The sequence below is a fragment of the Apteryx mantelli genome, chromosome 12 (genome assembly GCF_036417845.1).
Source record: "Apteryx mantelli isolate bAptMan1 chromosome 12, bAptMan1.hap1, whole genome shotgun sequence".
NCBI lineage: Eukaryota > Metazoa > Chordata > Aves > Apterygiformes > Apterygidae > Apteryx > Apteryx mantelli.
In genome coordinates this window covers 14955996-14980437 of record NC_089989.1, presented here as the reverse complement: position 1 = coordinate 14980437, position 24442 = coordinate 14955996, and the positions used below count along the sequence as shown (strand labels likewise).

Below are 24442 nucleotides of genomic sequence, written 5' to 3'. Positions count from 1 at the left end.
AGAAACATGCCTGTTGGGCTTTTACTGGCTTAACTCAACCTTCTCCTGCAATCAGCTCTCAATAGACAGAGTACTGCAGAAATGCCAAGGATGCTGCGCAGAGACAGCACTGTCTGCCTTGCTGTACATGTAGAAGGTCACTGCATACTGGCAAATGGATTTTTGCCCCAGAGAACATAGTTACTGGGGTCTGAAGGCTCACCACACAGTAAGAATTGCTGTATAGAGTCGTGGTAAGAAATGGAAAATTCTGAAAACTGGATATGATCACTATAAACTTAACAGGCCTTAGATGTAGTCTTTTCCAAAACCTGGGTGTGTATGAGCTTTGCAGCATCCTGCCTTTTCCCACTACTACTCTAGAGCACTGAGTGAGCTGGAAATCTTCCCTGCTAACAGTTCAAGAGCTCTTAGCTGAGGATCCCAAGTGTGAGTCATTGCAATGCTCTGTAATGGGAATATATCAAGTGGCATGCTCCTCCTAAATAAGTGTCAATGCAAACTCTACTGCACCTGGATGCTGTTAGCTTATTCTGTATCTGGGAATTATCTTGTCTGATCAAAGGGAAGGGAGAGACTAAAACTGGAGATGATGAGTTGCTATGGAAACAGTGGTATCCCTGTTAGAGGTGGAGTCAGCAATATCCATGAACACAGTTCCAGGCAATTTTGAACTTTCAAAGGCTTGAAATGAAAACCACCTCTGGGAAGCAGTTTGTATGAGTAGCTGACCACATATACATACTGTTATCTATCAAGAACAGAATTCTTCCTTGAAAAAAGAAAGAGTCTCCTTGCTTGTTTCCATTCCATGCAGGATGTTAAGGAAAACTGTGAAGGAGAAAACACTAAGCAAACCATATGAGTATGAAATAGGGTGTAGGATGTCTCAAACAACATCTCCTTCCTACTGTGTCTCCCTAGGTCTTCTCCTAGTGGGATCAGTTGCAGGGGGAGATATTTGAAGGCACAAATAGGCAATGACTTGTTAAAGGGTGTTAAGTGCCTGATAATTGTTTACATGGTGGATGGTATTCCCTCTAGTGATCAGCAAAAAAAAGCATTGCCTACCCAGCCCTACAGGTGGAGGCTTTTCAGTTAGATCTGTTTGCTATATTCATACCAGAAGAAATCAGTATGTCTAAGCTAAATTTTTTTGCAAACCATCAAAAAACCACAACCACCTCCCAAATTAGGCAAAGCTTCTAATAAACACCTGGACTAAATATGCTCCATCTAAGAAAAACTGAGCACCAAATTTGCTCTTATTTTGTCTTGGCGGGTGGTCTTTAGAGTTGGGTGCCATGGCAATGAATACTGCAATCAACCATGACGTCTGCAAGGTAAACCCATAGGTGTCATGATGGTCAATTATAAATACACATTACTGGTTCTGCTTTCCATGTACACTCTCCAGTTCCAGCCAAAATATGATATAGCAAGCATCTTCCATGGATCAACAACCAGAAATAAACTGAAAAGCCAGTTAAAATAAGAGTTGCAATAATCTACAGAAGTGAAACTGTCTGTGGGGCTACTGGAACTATTTACTTTAAGCTGATTTTTATCATAGAAAGAAGATGGAAGGTGAGTTTTTCCCAAGCTTTATACACATTCAGTCCACCTACTTTATGGGGTTCAAATGTTTTCCGTGTCTGATATTTAAATTTCAAATTTAGCAGATTAATATGGGTTGAACAGTCCAGAGACAGGAACCCTTTCTCTCTTTAGAGCTCTCCAACTTCTTTTTTTTTCCGGTGGTACTTGCCTTGCTTCTAGGATCTCTTTCTCTACAACATCTGTATAAGAGAGCTGATTAAGCAGAAATAGCAAACCCTCATGGCCCAGGTCTGTATATGGGTCATGACTCCCTGTTGTGGGGCTGTAAGGCTTTGCTCTATTTTTGGATAATACAGAGGCAGGTCTGGAAGGCCTCCTGGGTCCTCAGCATGGAGAAAATTCCCTAGTCCTACCACAAAATAGTAATACTGCTGACATCAGTGAAAGTTATGATTGTGGGGAGCCAAGAATTACCTGTGCAGCAGCTGTGACAAGCAAGTCACTGGATTTCTCCAGAGTTTGGGTTTTTTTAATTAATTACTTACCTGATGAACCTGTCTTTTGACCCTGCTTTTAATTCCTAAATTACTGTTCCCCATGCAGATGGCACAGAACAATGCTTTGGGGGGCAGTTTGCCTGCACACATGATAGAGGAAGGCCATTTAAGTATGGATTCTTAGTCTTTGTATTGATGCTGTCCCTTTTGCTTGTCCAGCACTAGCCAGATGGCATTTCTAGGTTGTGTTCTTTTATTTTATCACTTTTCTCTCTTCCCCTCCAAGAAACCAAACTTACTCCAAAAGATAATGAGTTTATTGAAAGTTTGAATCTCCCAGCTGAAAAAGCTTCAGGGCAAGTAACTAAGACCTCTTCTGTTAAATGAAAGGCATCTGCACAGCCAAACATCGATACAGTCAAGAATATTGACATGTTTTTCTCTGATCTTTTGCCTTTAGAGCTATTAAGAACAAAAGGTCAGGTGCATCCTTGATGTAAGTCTATTTGCTTTAGGTTTTTACTGCAAATGAATCTGCCTTAGTGGTTCCGTAGTTCCACAACCAGTTTCAAGAAAGCTGGTGCAGGAGGAGAGGAACTAAAGGGAACTCTCCGTGAGACCCAGGACCTGGAACTAACCAGAGGCTGCTCAAAACAGAAGTGAGACAAGGGCAGGTCAGAGAAGTGTCATGAGTATCAGAGCCCTGGGAGTTCCCTGTATCAACTCTCCTCCTGGAACCCCTAGTTTAAAGAGAGCAATGTCTTAACAACGAGGCTTTTAAGATGTTCATCTGTAAAAGGCTATGATTATCAGTGCACATCTGCATGGTACACTAGATTTTCAAAATATATTGCCTGGCTTCATATCCAACTTGGGTGGTTCACTGCTAATAGTTGTGCATCTGCAGTGGCTCAGTGATTGACTCTTTCAGGTTGTATGTACTGAGATAATTATGAGTATCCTTTCCTATATGTAAGCCTTTAAAAATGAGAATCTACATGTTCTTTTTTTTTAATTGCAAATCTCAAAATAGGAGATCTAAACCTCCCTGTCCAACCAAACACACCACTGCAAAATAACATACTTTGCTTGAACAAGGTCTGAATAAAGACTGCAGGGATCTGTCCCAGTATGTAATACTTATTATGCTGTTTTGCCCTCTGTATTTTCTGCATGAACTTGTTCAGACTGCAGCTCTACCACTGTAGAGACAAGAAGAGTAACTCATGATCAGTTCTGTCTGAAAGCATGACTTAAGAGCACGATTTCATCCATGATTATAGATCCTTCAGAGCTACACACCTCTCTTGATGTTTCAGAGATATTTCAGAGATAAAACATTTGAGGTGTGAGGGGTCTGGGGACTGCGTTATCACCATGTAGGTATCCCTCTGCCTGCATAAAGGATCCCTGTGACCCTGCAAATGCATACTTTTACAAGTCTCTCCATTCCTCAAGTCCCACATCCTTTTATGCTGTAGGGTCTTGCTCTTGAAAGCCACTCCAAAGCAGCCACACCCTTCAGCTGACATCTGTTCACAGTCCTCAAAGGATTTTACACACTGGTCAGATTGGAGATATGCTAAAAAAATGTAAATAAAAAGCCTGACACAGTTTGACACTCCCTTCCCTTCAGTATAGGCCAAATAGGATCTGACTCAAGAAACAAGCGTACCCCAGCTCTGGACTTACTGGACAAATTCATTCACACAAGGGGAGCCATGCTGTGTGCTTCACCTGCCACTCTGCTGTTGGCTGCTCGCTGGTGATTAATTTCCGGCATGATGCCTTTTTGCTGGGGCCATGGAGCAATGGCATAGCTGAAGAAGTCAGTTCTTAAATACATTAAATTAGATCAACAGAGCATTAGTCAAAGAGGAGAACCTGGAAGTGCCCATCTCCACATACCCTATGGCCTCTGTCGCATTAGCACTCAGCCCTCAGAGACATTAAGGGGCTGGATAAGCATAGCAGCATTGTTTGTCTTAAACAGTTTGACCCTCATATGGGGCGAAAGGAAGGGAGAAGCTGCTGAACAGCTCCTTTCCTGAGAAAAGACATAGGCGATTTTTTTTTCAAACTGCAAAATCAGGTGGAAGAACAAAGGAGTTCGTGCTTTGACAACTTTTGTCTCTTCTCAGCGTCACATTGCATTCCCTCTGGAAGGGGAGGAAGGTTCAAATCCTTGTCAAATCACACAAATAAGTGATGGAAAAGTCCCTCTGGGCTATATCCCACCTGAGCGGAGGCTTGTCTTCCAAGACAGCATCTTTGCTTCTCCTTAAGTTTCAAATGTTCTCTGCTCTAAAGTTTCCATTCCTTTCTTTCACAGCTCAGCAAATTCTGTTATCTTAATTTCATCCTGTTCTTCTCTGCTTTCTTTTCCTAGGCCTTGTCCACCCTCAGATATTTGCAGAAATTTTGTTCTCACACCCAGCTTTTATATAAGCCGTAAGCTATATGTATTCCTTTCTCTTTCTTAGATGCCAAATGCTCCATGACAAAGGCACAGACTAACTCTGTGTTGCTCAGGTGAGGAATGAATTGATTTTCAAAGCTTCAACTGGAATGTTTAGCTATAGAAGATGAGGTGACAGAGGAAATGCAGGGTCAAATGTTGACTTCAGCTATGCTGCTGTAAATTTACTCATTTCAGCAGTGTTTCTTAAAGCTTACAGTCATGGGAGAGCAGAAATTACAAGCCATATTGTTTTTCCAGCCTTTGCTCCCTCCTTATTATGGAAAAGCCATAAAGTGGAGAGAGAGGACATGGAAAATCTGTCTGGGGAGCAATAAATGTCTAGGCAGAATCTGGATCTTGACTTTCCTCATCTTTAGAGGTTTGCAGCTTTGGGGAAAAGGAAATGGTTTGGATCCATTTCTACTGGACTGGTGAGGACAACATCGCAAATGTCTATGAGGTCTGAAATGTTGTCTCTAACCAACTGATGGTAGAAACAACCAGGAGAAATACAGAGCTTGACTCCTGTTTCACACTGTGTATTTGTTTTCCTCTCTAGATAGGTAACTCCAAGAATTTAAAGTGGGAGGACCACTAACAGGGAGGGTTAGGAAAAGTTCAAGCACTCTAGGCTTACTACTCTCTCTGAGCATAAATACATTTCAAATTGCAATGGCACTAACGAAAAAGCTTGGATCCAGGAATTTTCAGAAGTAGTTAAAGGTGAGAACTGTCACTACTGCAAAGTCAATTAATCCGCCACAGCCAAAGAGCCACTCTCGTATTGCAGAATCCTGCATCTAAGGGACACTTCTTAATTATGTCAGAAGGGACCATCAGCAAGGCTCAGTGCAGTAGTGACTGATTTAATAAGCCAGAGCATGGATGCAATTCAGTTCCCAAAGGAGCCATTGGAGGCTAGAAAATGTGATTTTACTGCTTCAGCACTGGCTCTGCAGTAGCAGTAAGTAGCAGTACATTATAGTACTCCTGTTGCCATGCTGAGCAGTGGTGTATAAAGGAAGAACTTTTGTTATAGCCCACACTAAGCTCAAGCTGAAGACCCTCTTATTTCACTGCCTCCTTGATCAATAATCTTATTGGAGAGATTTTTCTGACAAGTCCATTCCCTAAATGTCTTTTAGGAGCTACTTACATGAGTATTATGTATGTATTTATTTATTAGCTCTTTGAATGACTTGCTTTATCCCTGAAGACCTCAGTTTTCTGCCCCAAATCTGAGAGAGCAGTGGCTCCTAGCTGATGCATGTGATCCTTGGACACATTAAGGTGGGCCCATCTAGCCCTCACCCTTCTTGTTCCTCATCCCTCTGAGCAGGCAATGCTGTAGCAGAGAGATGTGACAAAAACATGTCCTTCCCTGCTGCTAAACTATCTTAGTTAGGAAAAAATGATAATTAAAGGCTCTCACAGACGGTTTTACTCTGCAGGTGGCCCAAGTGGAGTAGCAATGCTGGGCCTTGAGCCTGTGGGAGGGTGATGCTGATGACAGAAATTTGGATAGCTCTTCCAGTGCACAAGGTGCATATGTGCCAACCTAATCCCTCTCCTGTGACCTTTATAAGTAATAGCATGCAGCAAGCTTGCTCAGGTGGGGGCCCTTGCTGTGATGTATCTGACAGGTTCACAACAAGGCTTGCAATCCTGCTGCCGTGGGAAGAGACTACTTCAGTAGCTCACACTGATATCCAGCCCCCATGGACTGGGAAATGGTGCCCCTTGTTAGACCCTGCCTTCCTCTCTGCCACATACAAAATGCATTCAGATTTACAGGCAAAGCCAGTCATGTCAGCTGCACGCCAGTACAACTGTAATGCCAACAGACCTGCTAGGATATTTCTGTCTAAGCCTTCAGCCTACACCCCTGAATTTCTCTTTGCATCTTCTTGCATTTTTGTGTAACACTGACCGTCAGCCCATGGAGATGTTAGACATGACACTCTGCAGGTGTTCAAAGTGTTTAAACCAGCACTGAAAAGAATGGTTAGGATACAGTGTAATGCTTTAGCTAGTGGTTATATTTAAAAGCAGGAGAGAAAGCAGATAGAGTTTTCAGGGGTGTTTTAGGTTTGGAAGGCAGTGTAGCAGTGTTAATTAAGTAGTGTCAGAAGGCATTATGGCACTGGGTCTTCTATGTCTGTTCTTTCAGACATAGCCGATGTCTGTATTTAGGAGATCTATTTAAACTCCTCTGAGCAAGGACTGCACTTCATTGCACCTGTACAGCATCCAGCACTGTAGGGCATCATCACAGACCTCGGTCCCAGCTACTGCAAGAACTAAAAGTAATAATTAACTCTAATCCCAGATTGTAAGGTAGCACATTATACAGAGGAGGAGCTAGGAGAAAGCATATACATGGAGGATGTGGGTGAGATAATAAACAGGACGGCACTAATAATGGGTGTGCACTGCAAATGTTGTGTGAAGCCTGGATTTTCTGGTTGGGTGTTTTTTTAAGGCTTAATCAAAAAAAATAATGAACTAGTAAACACTTGAAATTGTCAGAACAGTTAACTACTGAACAAACTATACTTGGTTTATAATGAATCGAGTACACATTCTTTTCATCAAGTGAGCAAAGCTCATTAATTAAACATACCGGATTTCAAAGCTCCTGATGTTTAATTATTTGTTTAACAAGCAGTACATCTAATCCACTGTTCAGCCACACAAACAACTAAAGCAACAGGAAGAAGCTTCAAAGCAGGACAATCAACATCTGGAAAAGTCAACAGACTGTGCCTTTATCATCAGTAACATGCAAAGCAAATGTTCCACTTGCAGAACAAATAGACACAGGAAGCACCTCAGATTTCACTGTAAAGATTCCTACCCCACAAGGTGGTTTTCTTGCACTGAGAACACTCTTAAAACAGCAAATGAAAAAGAAGCTTGTTCTGTTTTTTCTTCCCATCAGTCTTTACCCGTTCCCCAACCAAAGCAAGGCAGGTCCATGTAGTGCATTCAGTAGGGTCTGCTGCCCATAAAGATACTCTTCCCACACCATTACCATGATAGCACCTTTCAAACTTTAGTGTCTCCCTCCTTACAACACTACCATGAGGTAAGGAATACTGTTCTCCCCATTTTGCATACAGAAGGAGAACAAAGGCAGTACAGAGATATCTGAGCTAGCTGAGAAGCAGTGTAAGTTGTCCCAGGATATGCCATGCTACCATGACTCTGCTGCTGCCGCCTAGGTTAGCTGACCAGGGGCCATACTGCAGTGTATTTTGTAGATATACCTTGGAAGTGAGCTTTTCCAAGGGAGGCACTCAAACAGTGTCTGCCTGACCTAGCCTTAGCCGTGCCCCATCTCTCTCATCCTCTCCCACAGCTTTAGTTTCCACAAGAAGGAAAACCAGTGCTTAGGCTGGAAAGGAGAGATGTGGAGTGCTCCACCTGCACCCATGATCTGGACCAGTAGGAGCCAGGACTGTAGACTAAACCTGCTCTGCAGTACAGACAAGCTTTAGACTCCAAATGTTTGATAGAAGCCTACTCTGTAAGGTGTTTGCAAGAGGACTACTTCCCCAGTCAGACAGGAAGTCCTGCGGACTGAAGGGAGAGGGTCTACCCTAACCACTAGTTCCATCTTTCTTTTCCTCAAGGCTCTGAAATATATTTCAACACATGCTCATTCTCAGTAACTCTTGCCCACTTTTCTCTGTCTGGACAGTCCTTGGCATCCCTTCTTTCATACCAGCTTGTACATACAGTGAGGACCCTGGATTGCCCATGACAATGGGCACATAAGACCATTAAATATGGTACCTAACAGAAGCATCTCTCCACCTTTGCTGTTTTATGTACTGACCATGTACGTAAGAATTGCAGATGGATTCTGTCTGTCTCGTATCAAAAGGGGGTCTTGTCTTGAACGCACAAGTCCATCATCTTCCCTTTTCTTTCTCAAGATTAGAAAAATCATTTTTCTTTCAGCATTTACCGGACAGGTTTTCTTCTCTTGCCTCACACAAAGAGCGCAGCAAACTGAAAGCCTCCTCCCACATCAGAGACACATTTGCAGAGCCAAGTTATTTTTAGAATCGTGCACACACAGAGATATATTGTTTGCTGTCTCGGTTAAGAAAAAAAAAGAAACAGGCAAATTTCTATACCAAAATTATTTGCGCCTTATTACTGGCATGCAGAGAACTAATGTCTTGCTGTAGCCAGTTAAAATCTTTTCTGTAGTCTAGAAATGACAAACAAAATGACCTGGTACATATCAGAACAGTCACTAATTTTGTCCAACAAGGCAAACTGTTTCTGTCAATGTTAAGAGCCAATTCATTTCTAATGGATACAAGCATGGTTCCTTTGGCTTTAGAAGACTTGCCCACTTCTTACGCTGTTGCTGGATTTGGCTTTGAATTTCACTTTCTTAAAAGTCTTCCTGGAACATCATGCTGCTCATGAAAACATGCTGAAAAAAAAAACATCTGAGTTTTGTGTTGCAAAATAATGAGCACTTCATAGGCTGCATTTACAAACAGCAGTCACTATGGCCAAACTAAAAATATTGTAACTGTCTCCTGGGATATCCTGTAACAAAAGGGAGGCAAGGCACTATGAAAACCTGCAATACCACAGTCACTACCTGTGTGGTCTGTATTAGTGCAGTTTTCTCACACTTGCACTGCAGAATCAGTATGCAGCTTTGGAGTGGCTTGTGGAAGTTAAGGCTCATGAAAGAGAGGAGTATGGAATCCATTTCCTTTTCCACAAAGCTCATATGCAACAATGTTCCACTTTCTTCCTCAACTCCTTTTGCAATGGCACCTCCCAAGCCAGCCCTGTGTATTGTCTGCGTGAATATTACAGCAAAAGACAGCTGAAGGGAATGTCCTTCTCTGTCAGGCTACTGGGATCAATGATTTGAAAATGCTACACAAAGATGATGTAGATAGTTGAGCAGCTGTTGAGTTCCACTGCAAAAGAGTTTCTTTTTGGCGATGGATGAAGCTATTCCTATTTAATCTCTTTTCTCACGGGATGAAAACCACAATATAAATGTAAGATACATAATCAGTGATGCAAACTGTATGGTGCCTCTGAGTAGTTTTATAACCAGGCAGTAAGTGATTTTATTTAAGGCCCTGTAATACTTTTCAATTGTTATTCTTGCAATGTTGCGCTGAGATTTCTCTCTGTCTCCTGAGGAGCATATCGTTGCCTGAAGTATAGAAAGGATGACTTTGTCTAACATCCAAGTTGGTCTTCAAAGACTTACTCTAGGAAATTTGGGGTGATGTAAAACCAGTATCAGCTCTCAGTTACTGCAGAACAATTCCATGGACTTTGCTGAAGTTAATTCAGGTTCTCACTGGTTCATTTGACGTATATGCTGTTGATCTCTTAAAACAGTGTAGGGCCTCTGTTGTGCTCTCTACATACGATTTAAGCTTTAACTAATGGTAGTGAGAGTTTCACACTCACTGGGAGTGAAGACAACACCTTTATAGCAGCCAAGGAAAATCTCCCTGCTGTTTTAACTTATCTTAAAAAAAATAGGTATAAAGGATACTTTTCTTCTCTTGCTTTAGCACCATAAAAATCCCCCAAAGGGTGCAAATTTTAATTTTCCCATATGAAAAAAAGGATGAAAGTCCACTTGCATTAACTTTCTGATCCAAGGTCCAGCTTTAACATGCTTTCAAACAGCTAAGGCACCAATTCAAAATGTCAGGATTTTCAATGAAAAAGCCAGAGCTGCAGTGGAACAGCACACTCCCCTTCCCCTTTGCTGCCCATTTATTCCAAAGCATTGCTGGCATGTGGCTTGGCTCTCCAACACGCACATGCTATTAAGTCCTAAATGACAGCTTGTTTAACTAGAAAACATTTCCATTTTTCCTTAACAAAGGCCATTCATTTCTTGCTCTTCTGTTTGGTTAAAGACGGTTTCATTTGCCCTGCTTGAAAGTTTGCACAACCCGCCTGATTGTTCCCTTCCAAACAGCACTGCAAGTTAATGACCCACCTCTTGATCTCTGAGCAGGGAGCCTTGCCCAGCACATTGCAAGATCATCAGCAGGCTAGTTACATTGCAGAATCCATACATGTGCCTTCAATATTTTTATGCTTGAGAAAACAATTGAATCGATTAATCTCAGGAAAGACAGCCCTAATTCTTCCCTGCTAACACTAGATTAAGCATCAAGAAAAAAAAAAAAGAGATGAAAGCTAGAACATGGGAACTTGTAGCAACTTCTTCCATGCTGTTGACTGATGTCTTGGGGGACAGGCACAACTCCCTTTCAAGCTATCTTCAAAAGGTTCCCTTCCACATAGACCACCCAACAGGAACTCACATCAATAACAAAAATAGTTTAAAAGAACCATTCCTCATCCAATTTATTTATATGTTAAAATAAACACAGGCTCCCATATAGAGCAAGGGCTCCCAGTGGGTTCTGTTTAGTCTGTGAGATTCTTGGCACTAGAATACATCATTTCTCTATTCCAAAGCAATCTTGGCACTGTTTTTTGGTTATATAATTTTTAAGCAACTGGCAAATGAATAACAACGATGCTTCTTAAAAGTGGGAAACATGTTCTAAGACACTGGCAAGGTGTTTTACAAATTAATCTGCCATAAGGTAATTTGCAAACCAGAGCTCCCAAACTCTTGTATTCAGGATCAGTTCTCCCCACGGGCTGCACTTTTAGTTCTCAAGCGGCCTGTCTGAAGGAAGCTTGGAAGAACATCTTTCCCATAGAATTAAGGAGATTTTTGCTTTTTGCTTCACTCATTTGCACTGCCACATGGCAGTGGTCTTGTGACCAGTAGTAGTAGAGGGTAGTGCTACCCTCATCAGACTGGATTTGTCCCCATTCCTGACAAGGCATGAAGGAAATACCACTCTTCTAGAGCTGACAGCCTTTTATATCCATTTTGCACAAGCTTACTGATATACTATCTGAACAGCAGGTGGATTCTTTGAAATAAGGGCAGGCTTTTTTTTTATTTACCCCAGGGTACATGTCTTTTCCCAGACCCGACTGGGATCTGCTTTTCCCATCAATGCAATTAAAAAATCTTCTGATTAAGCAGGCCTGACAAGGAGTGTTCCTGGGTGGGACAAAACTGCCTAGTGTGCCAGAACAGAGCCCAGTGACTGCCAGTTGGCTCACGACTGGGTGGTATTTACATGGTGCAAGTCATGGGGAAGCAGCATGGCAGAAAATAGCTCTACTAAATTTGTCTTGCAGCAAAACTGGTGTCCTTTCTTGGTACAGATTGATTTCAGTGCTATTGTTTCAGCTGCTTTTTGGTATTTGCTATCATTTTCTCTGTAACACTCCTCTCAGCAACTCTAAAATCCTCACAGTGTATTTATTTACCAAACAAGTCAGGATCAAACAGGCAGGTTACTGCTTTCTGTGCTCTATTGCTCATTTAATACCACAGCTGCTTGACAGTAGACGACTATTTCCCGCTGGGCCTGCACTTTAGGAAACAACCCACAGGTACAACTGTTGAGCTGTTGAAGATTAGGGACCTGTATGTTGCTTTTGGGCTATACAAGTTAGTTTTTAAACAATCATTGAGGGAGTATTTGCAGCTCACAAAAAGCTTTCTTCAAAACCACTGTCAGGATGGGTGCAAGGTTCAGGAAAAGGCATGGCATTGTAGTCAAAATAACAAGAAAATAGCAGACAGGATCAGTTCAGAAAAGCCCTGAGCCTTCTCTCCCTTCCCCCAGCCCTCCGCCGAACCGAGCACAAACCTGGCACCACTAAAGATCAGGCTGCATACTCCTTAGCATTAGACAAACTGCCAGGGTCTCCCAGCACTCCTTGTCTTTGATAGATTCAGAACCACAAAATAAATGCAGTAGGGAGAATGTCAGTTTGAAGGGAATCTGGGTTGAGAGCATTAGTCTTTGTATCATCTACAATTCAGCACATTTTTTTTCAAGCTGAAAAAGGATTTTCAAATTGGAGAGTACTGCCAAGCCCTGAATAAATCTCAGCATTAGAGATGCTGTTGGTATAACAACTTTCCCCATGAACTGAATCTGCAGACAGTATCTTTGGAGAAATTAACTCCTGAGTGTCACGGGATAGACGCTGTGACTTCAGTTTTGATGCCCTAAGAAATCTCACCTGAGGGTTAAAACTGGTTATTCCCCCTCACAGGGCAATAATACTAATGGAGGGTGAAGTAAAGCACAGACTTAGTTGGTACAAAGTAACTTTTCTGCCTTGTTTGTGAAATGGTCAAGTTTCCAGGTGCAACCCTGAGTACAAATTCAGTCAGCGGACATACAGCTACTGAACTAGTCTAGCAGTACATGTAATTATCTGACCTGAAATTGTTTGTTTTCCACCTTAACTACATGCCTGAGCAGTTCCAAAATCAAATGCTTAGTGTTTGGACATTTCAAAATGCTATACAGATGCAATTTAACTTTTGTTATTTCTCTGCCTCATATCTTTAAATACTAGCAAGATATTTTACTCTAGACTGTGAACTGCTCTCTTCACTGGCTGAATCTTCCTCTTAGCCTGTGAAGAGCCATTCACAGAACAATTTTGCATTCTTAGAGCTAAGGGCTTTTCATGTTCAAGCTGTCTGGAAGTGGATTGGTATCTCCTTCTGATTTCACAGTGAGTAACCTGAGACGCAGTGAGGTGAAGTGTTTTTCCTGAGAGATACACGTTGACTCTATGGCAGAGCTGGGGAAAGAGTGTGGGTTTCCAAACACCTTCTTGTATATTTTAGTATTGTAATAAATAATGAGCTTCATCCTGGTTTGAATCATATTGGATGGATCCTACGATTAAAGGGAAGGTCCACCTGCAAGAGAAATCTGTGACTTCTAAAATTGCTGCTTTATTGAAACATGCAGATTATAGGCCAGATCTAAAGCTATGTGAAATCAATGGAAGTCTTTGGAATACCAAGCAAAAAAAGCTTTTCTGCTTTGGGTTACTAGAATGCATTTGGCCAAGGCTGGCACAGACCAAGATATGTTTCCATCTGAGGACCAGCTGTTGCTTACAGAAATGAGTTGATGAGTTCTCATTCCATGTCTTAGTGAATAGACTGTTGCATTACAAAACCAAACCACCTCCACTGCAATTGGCTCTCTGGCTGCTGGACTGCACAGAAGACTTGCACACACCTTCAGATAAGACTCTTTCCAGTTGGTCATAGGTTTTGTGAGACCTTTTGCAATTCTCACTTTGTTTTTATAAAGCAGGAAGATGCTCAAGTCTGAAAGAAATGTTGTGATACTGAAAAATCTCATCTGGATTGGAAGTGAACCAGATGCTAACCAGATGTTCTGCTTTACTAATGGACTCAGAAATGAAGAGGATCACACTGCCAGAGGCTTTCAATTATGAAGATTAATTTTTTTTTAATTCTGAAATTCTCCCAAATCATCAACCGTGTTTCTCATAGTTCCCTGTGCATTTCTTTATCAGCTCAAATGAGGTTTTCTTTTCTAAAATAATAGTCCAAGACGTGTTAGCTTCTTACTAAAATAGCAAAAACAACCTTAAAACCCACAAGTCAAATCCTGGCCTCAGTGAAGTTGGTGACATTTAGCTACCACCTTCCGAGAGTGCAAGCTTGTATTCTGTGTATAGAGACATAGAGCTTAGGCAATTAAAAAAGAAACCCCCAAACCACATAAGAATCACATTATAAATGTGGTTTTAAATTATAGGCATTCTGAAATTAGAGAGAAGCTGCAGTGCTGAGCTGGGAGTGCATGCGTTGGCACTACCCCTGAAGGGGCGAGAGGCGAGACTGAGGGAGTCTGGCACATGAAAGGTCTGCCTAGTGTCTCAAAGGGGAAGGGGAAAGACAGAACCAGGAGGAGTCCAGGGGTTAAGTAGTAGATAAGCTAGAGACCCCTGTTAATGTTAATGCTCTGCCAGACTCCTTTGACAAGATGTGAGACCAAAACAGAAGTGGTCTTCACTAACATATTGTGGGTAACCACCAGATAGAGAAGAGATAAAAATATTGTTGCTAAAAAACATAGCCATAAAGTAGGCAGAAATACACTGAGACAAAAAGTGAGAAGTAAGTTTCTAGCAATCAGAGGAGCAAGAGGCTGGAACAGCCTGCTCAGCTGGACCACTGCAAACAACCAAACTTGGGTAAAAGCTGAGCTTTGTCCATTTGTGAAAAAGACTTAGGGATACTTTTTACAGGAACAGAAGACTAGATGACCCAAGGAGTCTCCTCCAGTCTGTGTTCCTAATAAGAGTATGTTTTAATAAAGAAATGTCCTTTCCGTTTCACATTCAAAATGAATGTGCAATGAGAGGAACCTGATTAACTGAAAATACCAGACACTATAGCAAAATATGTTTCTTTGCAACACTCAGGCTGATAAAAAAGGGAAGAATCTGAATATGTGAATCTGAAAAGCATGAATTTTCCCTTAGTTCATTGTCTATTTTGTTTCTGGGGCTTGTTGTTGCAATATTCAATGCCTTGTTTGCAGTGACTGCTAGAGAACATTTGTGGTTTAAAAAAGTCTCTGCTTCTTTTTAAATAAGAAAAATGTCTATTAGTTTGAGGACTTGTAAGAACAGTCTCTTAAAAGTGCTCACAGTATGTAACAAATAGACCTACTCCCGGGAAAATCAACATGGCTAGTTATTTATGGAGGAAATCCACCGATTTGAATCAGGCATATGAGCTCTATAGCAACATGACACAGTTCATGAATAAGCAAACAAGCCATCAAAGAACAAACATTTGAACTACAAAGACACTGCAGGATACAGTGCTTCTGTGTCTTTATTTTGGCAGCTGATCAGCCTGATCTTGAAGCATGGACCATCAAAGGATCTGAAGCCTCATTTGCAAGGAACCTGTTGTTGGTTTAGACCCTGTATCAGCTAATAGCATTTCCCAATGCACTAATAAATACAGTGCAGTGTATTTGTTGGGGCAGGCCCAGGGAATCTGCTAACAGCAACAATTTGGCGAAAAATGGAGTAAGAAAGACTGGCACATTTTTTATCAAAGCACACAAATGCATGTGGCTTTAGTGAGACTTCCCATGATTTCAGACTCTCTGTTACCTACGGTCTAAGGAAGGTCAATCCTTTCAAAGTTTTGAAAAGTTCTGCTTTTTTTAAGTGAATGATTTCCCCACATACAGTAGCTATTCAGTTCAGAAAAGCAGTTTTATTCACTAGTTGGTAGGCAGGTATAGAGTGCATTAAAAATTAAGATGAAACAGCAGTTACAGGCCATTTATTGACTGGGGATATATTTTACTTCTTTCTCTTCATAAAGTAGCCTGTCCGTTGCCTCTGTTCTATGCAAATAAGAGCCTTCTTTGAATCCAACACTTAATAATCCTGTTCTTCCAGTTTAGCACTGAACTACAGAATAACCTGAGGTGGACTGTGTTCCCACAACTCCTGTTATCTCAGAAGGGATTGTAGGGAAATCAGGAATATATTTTAACTCCAACAGAAGTTATACACACAAAATATCTTCTCCTCTGTTCTTTTCAAATGATGCTCAATAACTTAGAACAGCCATTTGTATCTCAATAGGATGACAAACTCCACATCTGTAGGAAGATACATTTATAGGTGAGGAATCATCAGTAATTACCTTCTGAAACTTCTTCCAAATCAGACACATCTGACAAATAAACAATAGGAAAGCTTGTCACATTAATGACATGCTGTTGCCATGGAAAAATTGTCCCTGTAAAGGTGAAAACAAACTCATGCTTCCTCTTTTTATTTTATCTAGACCAACTCCCCACTCAAAGCGTTTCCTATTCAATCAAGTTGTTCAGGGCCAGGCCAAGTTCAGTTGAGCTTTAAATATCTCCAAGGATAGCGATTCCCTGACCTCTCTGAGCCCTGCTCCAGCAGTCGACTGCCCTCATGGTAGAATCATTTTTCTTTATATCTCATTGGAATTTCCCATGTTGCAACTTGTGTCAGTTCCCTCTCATCCTACCATTGTACACCTCCAGGAAGAGTCTGGCTCTGCCGTCTCTACACTGTCCCAACAGGTACTTGTAGACAGCAATAAGATCCCCTCTTAGCCTTCTCTTCTAAGGCTAAATAAACCCAGTTTTATCAGCCTCTCCTTGTACATCTTGTTCTCCAGCACCCTAATTGTTTTGACAGCCCTCCTCTGGCCTCGCTCCAATACGTCAATTTTTTTTCTTGTACTTGGGAGCAAATTGGACCCAGTATTACAGATGCGATCTCACAAATGCTGAATGGAAGAGAATAATCATTTCCCTTGAGTTGCAGGCTATAATCTTTCCAATACAGACCAGTATTTGGTCTTCTTCACCACAGGGTCACACTCTTGACTCAAGTTCAACTTGTTGTCTGCCAGGATCTCCAGCTCCTTTTCTGAAAAGCTGTTTTCTATCCATTCAGTGCCCAACCTTTACTGTTGCATGGGGTAGTCCACTCCAGATTTGGGATTTAACAAGTATCTTTGTTGAAACTTTGTGAGGTTCCTGTCAGTCCATTTCTTCAGCCTGTTGAGGTCCCTCTGAATAGCAGCCTTCCAGTGTAATGCTGACTTTCCACAACTTGGTATCCCTGTAAACTTGCTGAAAGTGCATTCCATCCCATCATTCACATCATTAATGAAAATGTTCGACTGATGGTATATGCAACACCTTGTTTTTTTCCTTCAAGAATATAGGTTCCTCTGAATAGTTTCTTGGAGCCAAAATCTTTGCTGATACGAACAGATCAGTAAAGGAAATGACCTATGGAACAATGTTTCAAGCAAGTTTGATCTCTGTCCAGTAGCTATAGGCAGTAGATGTAGCTACTAATGTACAATGATCTGTTCTCTCAGCCTTAGCTGTCTAATAGACATCTGGTCCTTGTCCTTCCACCCTCAAGCATCTTGCATGCAGACCTATTTCTTCAGCTAGCAAAGCTGGTTGCTAGGGGGCAGATGAGCTGTTGAAAATATTACAAAGGTTGTCAATTGTCCTTCACTAATAGGAAATACAGCTACAAGTTACGTGCCTGAACCTGCTTTGTAACATGGTGACAGAATTATTTTGGGTTTACCTGAGCAGATGTGAAAGCAGAATTTGACCCTTGATGTGAGGATTGATTTATATATGTAAAGACTGAGTATAGATGACAATTGCAAAGATCACTGAGATAACATAAGCAAAACAACAGCTTGTAAAATGAAAGGAACCTAGTTTGGTCAAGGCTATTTCCTCATTATTTTTCCTTACCTTACCAAAGTGAACCATTTGGTTGAATAATGGATGTTTTATTCCTGATTTTCAGGACCACTCCTCCAAAACTCCTATCACTTAGCCCCAGCATTACCTGCACTCCACACAAATCTAATGGTCCCCTCCTCTTTATCATGGAGAGTATTCCTCATCTCAGAGGCAGAATCATGGAGGGGAAGCCAGAAAGACTTAACCCTCACAGGAAGAAGGAAGCCTTTTAAGTTTCCTGCATGAATGACATGTCACTCCTCTGTCATGCAGTGTGTCTGTTAACAGTTAACAGTGACAGGTTAACGAGCATGGTCTGGAAGGTGGCCAGTGCCGACAGCTCCATGCTCAAAGTTGTTCTGTTAAAAAGGGAGCATTCTGTTCCTTCTGTTGCTGTTTCCCCTTCTCACTAGGGCCCGTTGTTACAGCCTCACGCCTCCTTGTGTGAAGGCCAACAGCAAGGCTTTGTTCAAGGAGCAGCTGCAGAGAAGATGTACTCTCTCATGGAATGACCCACTGACATTTCTCCCTCTGCTCATTAGTAAGCAGTGAATAATTAGGAGAACTAGAGCAGATTGCACAGCCCATTTCTTTCAGAGTAAAAAGGCAGCTCCTCAGATCCCAGTGTGCCCTAAAAGGGATTCCCTCATACAGTGGGCTTGGTGCAAAGCCAGGGGAGCTAGCTCTGTATCACCTTTTTCTCATCACCTTGTAGGGTGAAGAAAGAGGAAAGCTCACACCAAAAGTTGGATGGGGCAAGGCTAGAACAAGGGTGTTCCAGCTCCAGCTCTGAAGGGGCTTGGAGCTCAAATCCACATTTCCCCCCTGCTCACCTCAGCTGCATCAAGAGCAAACTCAGCTCAGCCAGGAAATGAGCCTGTTAATTGGATAATATGTTGGGTTTTGATGGTTTTTTTTTTGTTATAATAACCTATTCTTATAGGGTGGGTAAAGTAATGGCTGAGCAGTTGGAAGGAGCAGACTAATTGGGAGACTGAAGGAAAGCATAAAAATTCTTCCTCAATCTTTACTGCTGTCCAATATCAACACCTAGTGATGTGCACATACAGGGGCAGTGATGAAGAAACATCTGCATCTGCCCCGTACGCACATACAAACAATGCCTGCATCCAGCTCTGGGTCATAGCACAGAACTTCTCTGCCTGTCTTATGTCACTGATTACATCAAAATGAAATCTGACTTTCAAAAAATTGGTTAAAAAAAAACAAATAGATTGCTTTGAGCAGCATGGGTTGGTCTGGGCATGTTTTCATAGCACACATTAGATGTCTAATTTCTAATGCCTAATTTCAGGTGCTCAGCTCTCTCACTTGCATGTGTCTTTGTGCTAAAGGCGTATGCAGTCCCCACAATTTCCCAACTCCTGACTAAAGATGGGTGCAGAACCCTGTTTTTCCTCACTTTACAGCAGCATGGCTCTAGTATTACACTCAGGAAGTTCGTGAAACAAAGAAAAGTCTTTTTCCATTTTAAGTGAAAGCAGAATCCAGCCTTGGGTGTCCAACAGCAGGAACAGAGATCAAGCAGTGAGTGTACACTCATCCCCTGAGCAGAGTGGAGGAAACACCTGCTGAGTATCCCATGCCCCATTCCTAGCCTGGGTTTTAAGCTAACATTCCACTGCAGCTTGTGTGTGTACTCGAATACACCATCTGTGCACAGACTCATTGTCGCTTTATTTTTAGTTTGCTGTGGTCTAGCTGCATCCTAGCTTGACAGTGTTGTTTCATCTGCCTTCATAAGTCAAACAAAACAAAAGCCACACTTGCATTTCCAAGTGCCAGTTTGTGGTCTTCTCTAAAGTGTGAGACACTATAGGTACTTGCTTTCATGATTCACCTAGTGTTTTCTTGCAGTTGTGTAGTTGTTCTCCTCAAATGGAAACACTGCTTACTATCCTGAAAGATGCCATGTGGTGCCAGCAGAGATTCAGGACTATATGATCCCAGTGTGAATGAAGCGCTAGTGCTAAAGTGACAAAATCACTACTGAAACAACTACACCTGAGCAAGAGTGGGCTATAGTACTGCAGCCTGTAGTCAGGCTTCTTATAGAGAGTGCTGCAAGAAGAAATCTCATCCAGGTGTTCAAGTAACCATCATATCACTTCAGCTAATATTTTAAAAGATATTATGGATGGCTGTAAGGTTCAAGTCAGGTTCCAGTTCCCCAGTAATGGTGAAGTGCCAGGTAGATTGGCTGGAGCATTACTAAAGTTAGCAACAGTGCTTTTAGTAATACTACGCTGATTCACCTGCAGAAGACCTTTCTGGTTACAATAAAATGTGATAACAAAACTCTTTCATTGACTTGAACAGGAACTGGATTAGTCCTGCAAAGGGTTAAATAAAATGGTTCCCAAAGAGGAAAGCACAAATGAATGCCTACTTTCTAATTCTAAGTTCATGGCTTCTAAAATACTCCACAGAACAGAGGAGTGAGGATTTACATCAGCTTATTTGACTGGATCTGGAGTTTTAGTTATAGTAAAGGCTAATGGGCCAAACCAGAGCTTCTAAAAAATAACAGTAAAAAATAACAATAAAAATAATGTGCACATCTCTGTTTAATAAAATGGATCTCAAAGTACTTACAACTGTCCATTAAGCCACAGAATACTCCCCTGCAGTTGGGCTACAGTATATTTTGATGCAGTTATAGGCCTAATTCAATTACACTGTATTGTAAGAGATGTATCCAGACCACTTCTTTCTACACGATGTGTATGGCCTTTCTATGATGTACTATCTCACAACCACCAACAAGCACAACTCCATGCAGCAATCTGGGAGAAAGCAAGAGAAAATATAATATCCAATGGAAAGAGCATGTTCAAGAGCTTGTCCAATTCATGGGCAAATTTGCATCTTTTAGCAGTATGAATCATATTTTGCCTATAATTTCAAGGAGCTTAAATTGTTTTCTTTAGCAAAATGTTGCTTTGGCTCTGAGATCCAGGGCTACAAGACCAGTCATCCTCTGCCAGAACAGCTGGAATTGAAAAGTGATTGGTTTCAATTTGACTGGAGCTCACCAGTTGCAGGCAGACTGGTCTCCCAGTTTATTTTGAGTTAATTTTGCTTTCTGTTTTTCAACATCATAATTCATGTCTGTGTTGGGAGAAGTACACATTGTAACCCCCTCTATGGAGTCAGTTCTCAATTTTACTTGAGCATCCCCACAGCTGAGAGCTATTTGTTTTATAGGAGGACTTTGCTCTAGGTTCTTACAGACTTTTCTTACTTCCTAAGGAATTACATCGTGTACTGTAATATCTGAACTCTCATCTGATAATTATGCACTGTGGTTTCACCTTCTGCATGCTCTGCACATGTTAAACATTCCTCATCGCTGCCCTTGAAGGCAGATAAGCCTAACTGCCACCTTCACCCAACAGATGGAAAAGAAAAGGCTTGAGAGAGAGAGACTGGCTTAGGACCACTCTGAATCAGAAGTCAAAACAGGGATAAAACTGTAGAAGAACACAAGCAGTGCTCTGCCAGACAGACCAAACAACCATCTCGTCTGAGATCCCAGTGCTAACAGTAGCTGGTAGAACATGCTTAAAGAGAGAATATAAGAAGTGGGGCACATGAGCATGACTCTTCCCTGGTATATCCTCTCAGCTTCTCTATCTACCCACATGCTATGTAGCAGACATCACGGCCTGCTTTGCACATAGCAGCAGTGTTTATGACTCAATCCTTCCCTCAGTTAAAAGAGGAGAAAGGCTAAGGCACAGTGCTGAATTCCAGAAAGGGCTCCATGGGTCTCATATGACAGTTAACATGGATCAAGGGTCAAATAATCATCTAACTAGGAATTCTCTTATAGTCCTACTATTTTTGCTATGTCACAAGGTTTGTATGGCAGTTTTGGGGGCTATACATACAAAGATTTATGTCCATATATCTGTATCATGGTAGGACAGATTAATGACACCTTAGCAGCTCTCTGTCCAAAACAAATGAGTGATCATAACAGACAGAAGGTTAGACAAGTCAAGATAATTTGAAGGGCTAATTTCCCTATAGCGGCTGTACTTGAAAAGTTTAATCTCAAGCTCTGAAGAATTTTATTCTTACTTCTTTACTTGGCAATTCTAGTGAACTATTAGCAGAAAATGTCCCAGCATCAGACATCTGACAAACAAGAATGGGCTAGGATTCTTCAGAATGGAACTATTAGTAAAAATATTAAAACAGGGTTTTCATGTCTCTTGAGTAATGGGGCTGTATGCAGAGGAAATACACGGCAACAGAGAGGAACTCAACCTGACAGCTGGACTCTACCTTTCTTCCAGTCTGTGAACTGTAATAGCATCTTTCACCACTACCACCCCACCTGACACTTGCGGGGGGGGGAGGGGTGGAAAACACCGAGGTTTTGCATGACTGCAGATCTCATTGCAACCACGTGTACTACTCTACTACAAGAGCTCTGCCTACAGTGTGCAGTAGGACCAGGACCCCCCTGCATTTATGCCTGGGGCTCAGCAGCACATTATGAAATTCTCCTAGTAGAACAACTTTCACGACTTCAGTGAAAGCCCTAAAGAGGATGCGCTGATACGGGACAACAGCTAGTGCTATAGTCTCTTTTCTAGTCAAAGAGAACATCTGTCTTAGGATGAGCACATCAGTAGCAATCTAACTGCTCAGAACTTGTCTGTTGGTATAGTTAAAGCAGTACGAGTTTCCAGTACAAGCAAATCCCAGTTCTGTGTGAGGTCCTTCCTGCTGTGGTGGACATGAATAAGAACAGAATTCAGGTGGAGAACAGTCATTTTGTACTCCTGCACACACTAATGTTTCCATATCCAGGGTTATTTCCAGTACTTAGTACGGAAGATTTTATTTCCCAGAAATGTTCAAGTATCATGCTGAAGGCCAGGAGCCCTTCTCTTAAAAATACCCTCAGCCCATTGTAAGCCTCCTGTCAAAGGAAATGCAAACAATGTATGTTATTCTCTTCTGTGTCTCTGCAGAAAAGCAGTTTAAACTTTTCCTGCTGCAGTGAGGTAGGATCTTTGAATCACAGGAAGCAGAAAGAGAACAGATTGCTGAGGGTAACTGGGATCACACCCAGCCTTGGTAATAGACACCAAGGAAGAGTTTTGCTATGTGCTGTATGCAAACCTGCTCTGAATAACACTTGCCAGGACTGTCCTTACTCTGTCCCTGGAGATCACCCTAACGCCCGCCTGATCACATCATCAGGGAGTACTGCTATCCAGGAACATTCCCTTGCTCTGTTTTGCCTAAACTGTTATTTCTCACTTGCAGTACTATCCTAATTCTTGTTCTTACTAATGTTGACATCCTTCTTAGACATTTTTCCCCCTCCCAGTTTGTCCATGTTTAGTCCTTTTTAACCTTTCTGTGTAGATCAATCCTTCCCAGTACTATGAATAAATAAAAGCCTTCTGTTCTCATCAACAAAATGGTCTTTTAACAGTTGCAAGAACAACATAGCAATCACTTAAAAAAAAACCCAACTAATATTTGATGCATTTTTAAATCTCCAGCTATTTTCTACTTTTTAAAAATAAGTGCTTTGTTAAATAGAGAAACCAGGGAGAAAATTAATGGGGAGCACAAGCAGCAGTAGGTGTCTGAGAGCGACCTTCTAACCCGTCACAAATGCTCACCACACATAAAGTAGCAGTGGGTCTAAAAAAGAAAGCTGAACTTCAGTTAGAAACATCTAAGGAATATGAATAAGCTGTTAGAGCTGCAACCTTTCCCTTTGCTTTGATCCAACATTACACATAACTTAAAACTGGGAAATTCACCAGCTTCAAAGTGGGTTAAAGAGTAGAAGGTTGCCACGTGCCAAGACAGGTAGAGGTTTTATTCTGCCTGAGTGAGAGGGTATTTTGAGGGGCTGTCCTCAAGCAAATCTAAAGACTAAGAACTGCTGTGTGGTTAGGGCTAAAAATTTCACCTTTCTTCCTCATCTTCTTTTAAGATAGCCACATTACCCATAAGAAGCACATGCAAGTCCAAGTGAAAAAGAGGGATTGCACTACTGTTATTGAAAAGCATAAGAGATAAGTGAACACATTTTTGTGACCCTTGCATCTTGGAAATGCTTTTGTAATTGCTATTAGTTGACACTTGCTTTTGAAGGTGAAACTGTGGTTGTTCTGGATTCTGGCCATATAACGCTACTAAAGTGAGTAAGAGCTCAGCAAATGAAACGTTATAGGAAGTGAGATGAGGATAGTTGGAACGTCGTGTGCTTTAACAACTGAAAATACTTGGTACGAGAAAACAAAGCCACGTTCTCTATCCTTTACTTTTATTTTCTTTGGCTTTTAGCCTTACAGATCCCTAAAAATACTGCATTATAACTAAAGCTTGTTTCCCAGACTGGAATCTGTCTATAACTTACTGAAGAATTATAATATCACCCCAGTTTGATGAACCTCCCATGGGAATTCCTTCTAAGAGGGCTTTCCTAAATTGATTGCCAATAACCTAATAAATGTTTTTCTGTCTCTTTTTCTATCAGAATTTTGAAAAAGCTTGAATTTCCACTTATGAGTTGTGTTAGAGAGAATACAGAAAACTTATCAATGTTACACCATTTCCATCCGAAATAGGATGATGTCAGGAATCACTGATGTGAAGGCAACCTCACGGATGTGATGCCATAA

General features: G+C 41.5%; 1 protein-coding gene across 5 annotated transcripts in view; it reads right to left on the bottom strand.

Moving 5' to 3' along the window:
• The window catches only part of MGLL (monoglyceride lipase), a 69136-nt gene that overhangs the window by 17994 nt on the left and 26700 nt on the right, over window positions 1-24442 (bottom strand). The window lies entirely within an intron of this gene.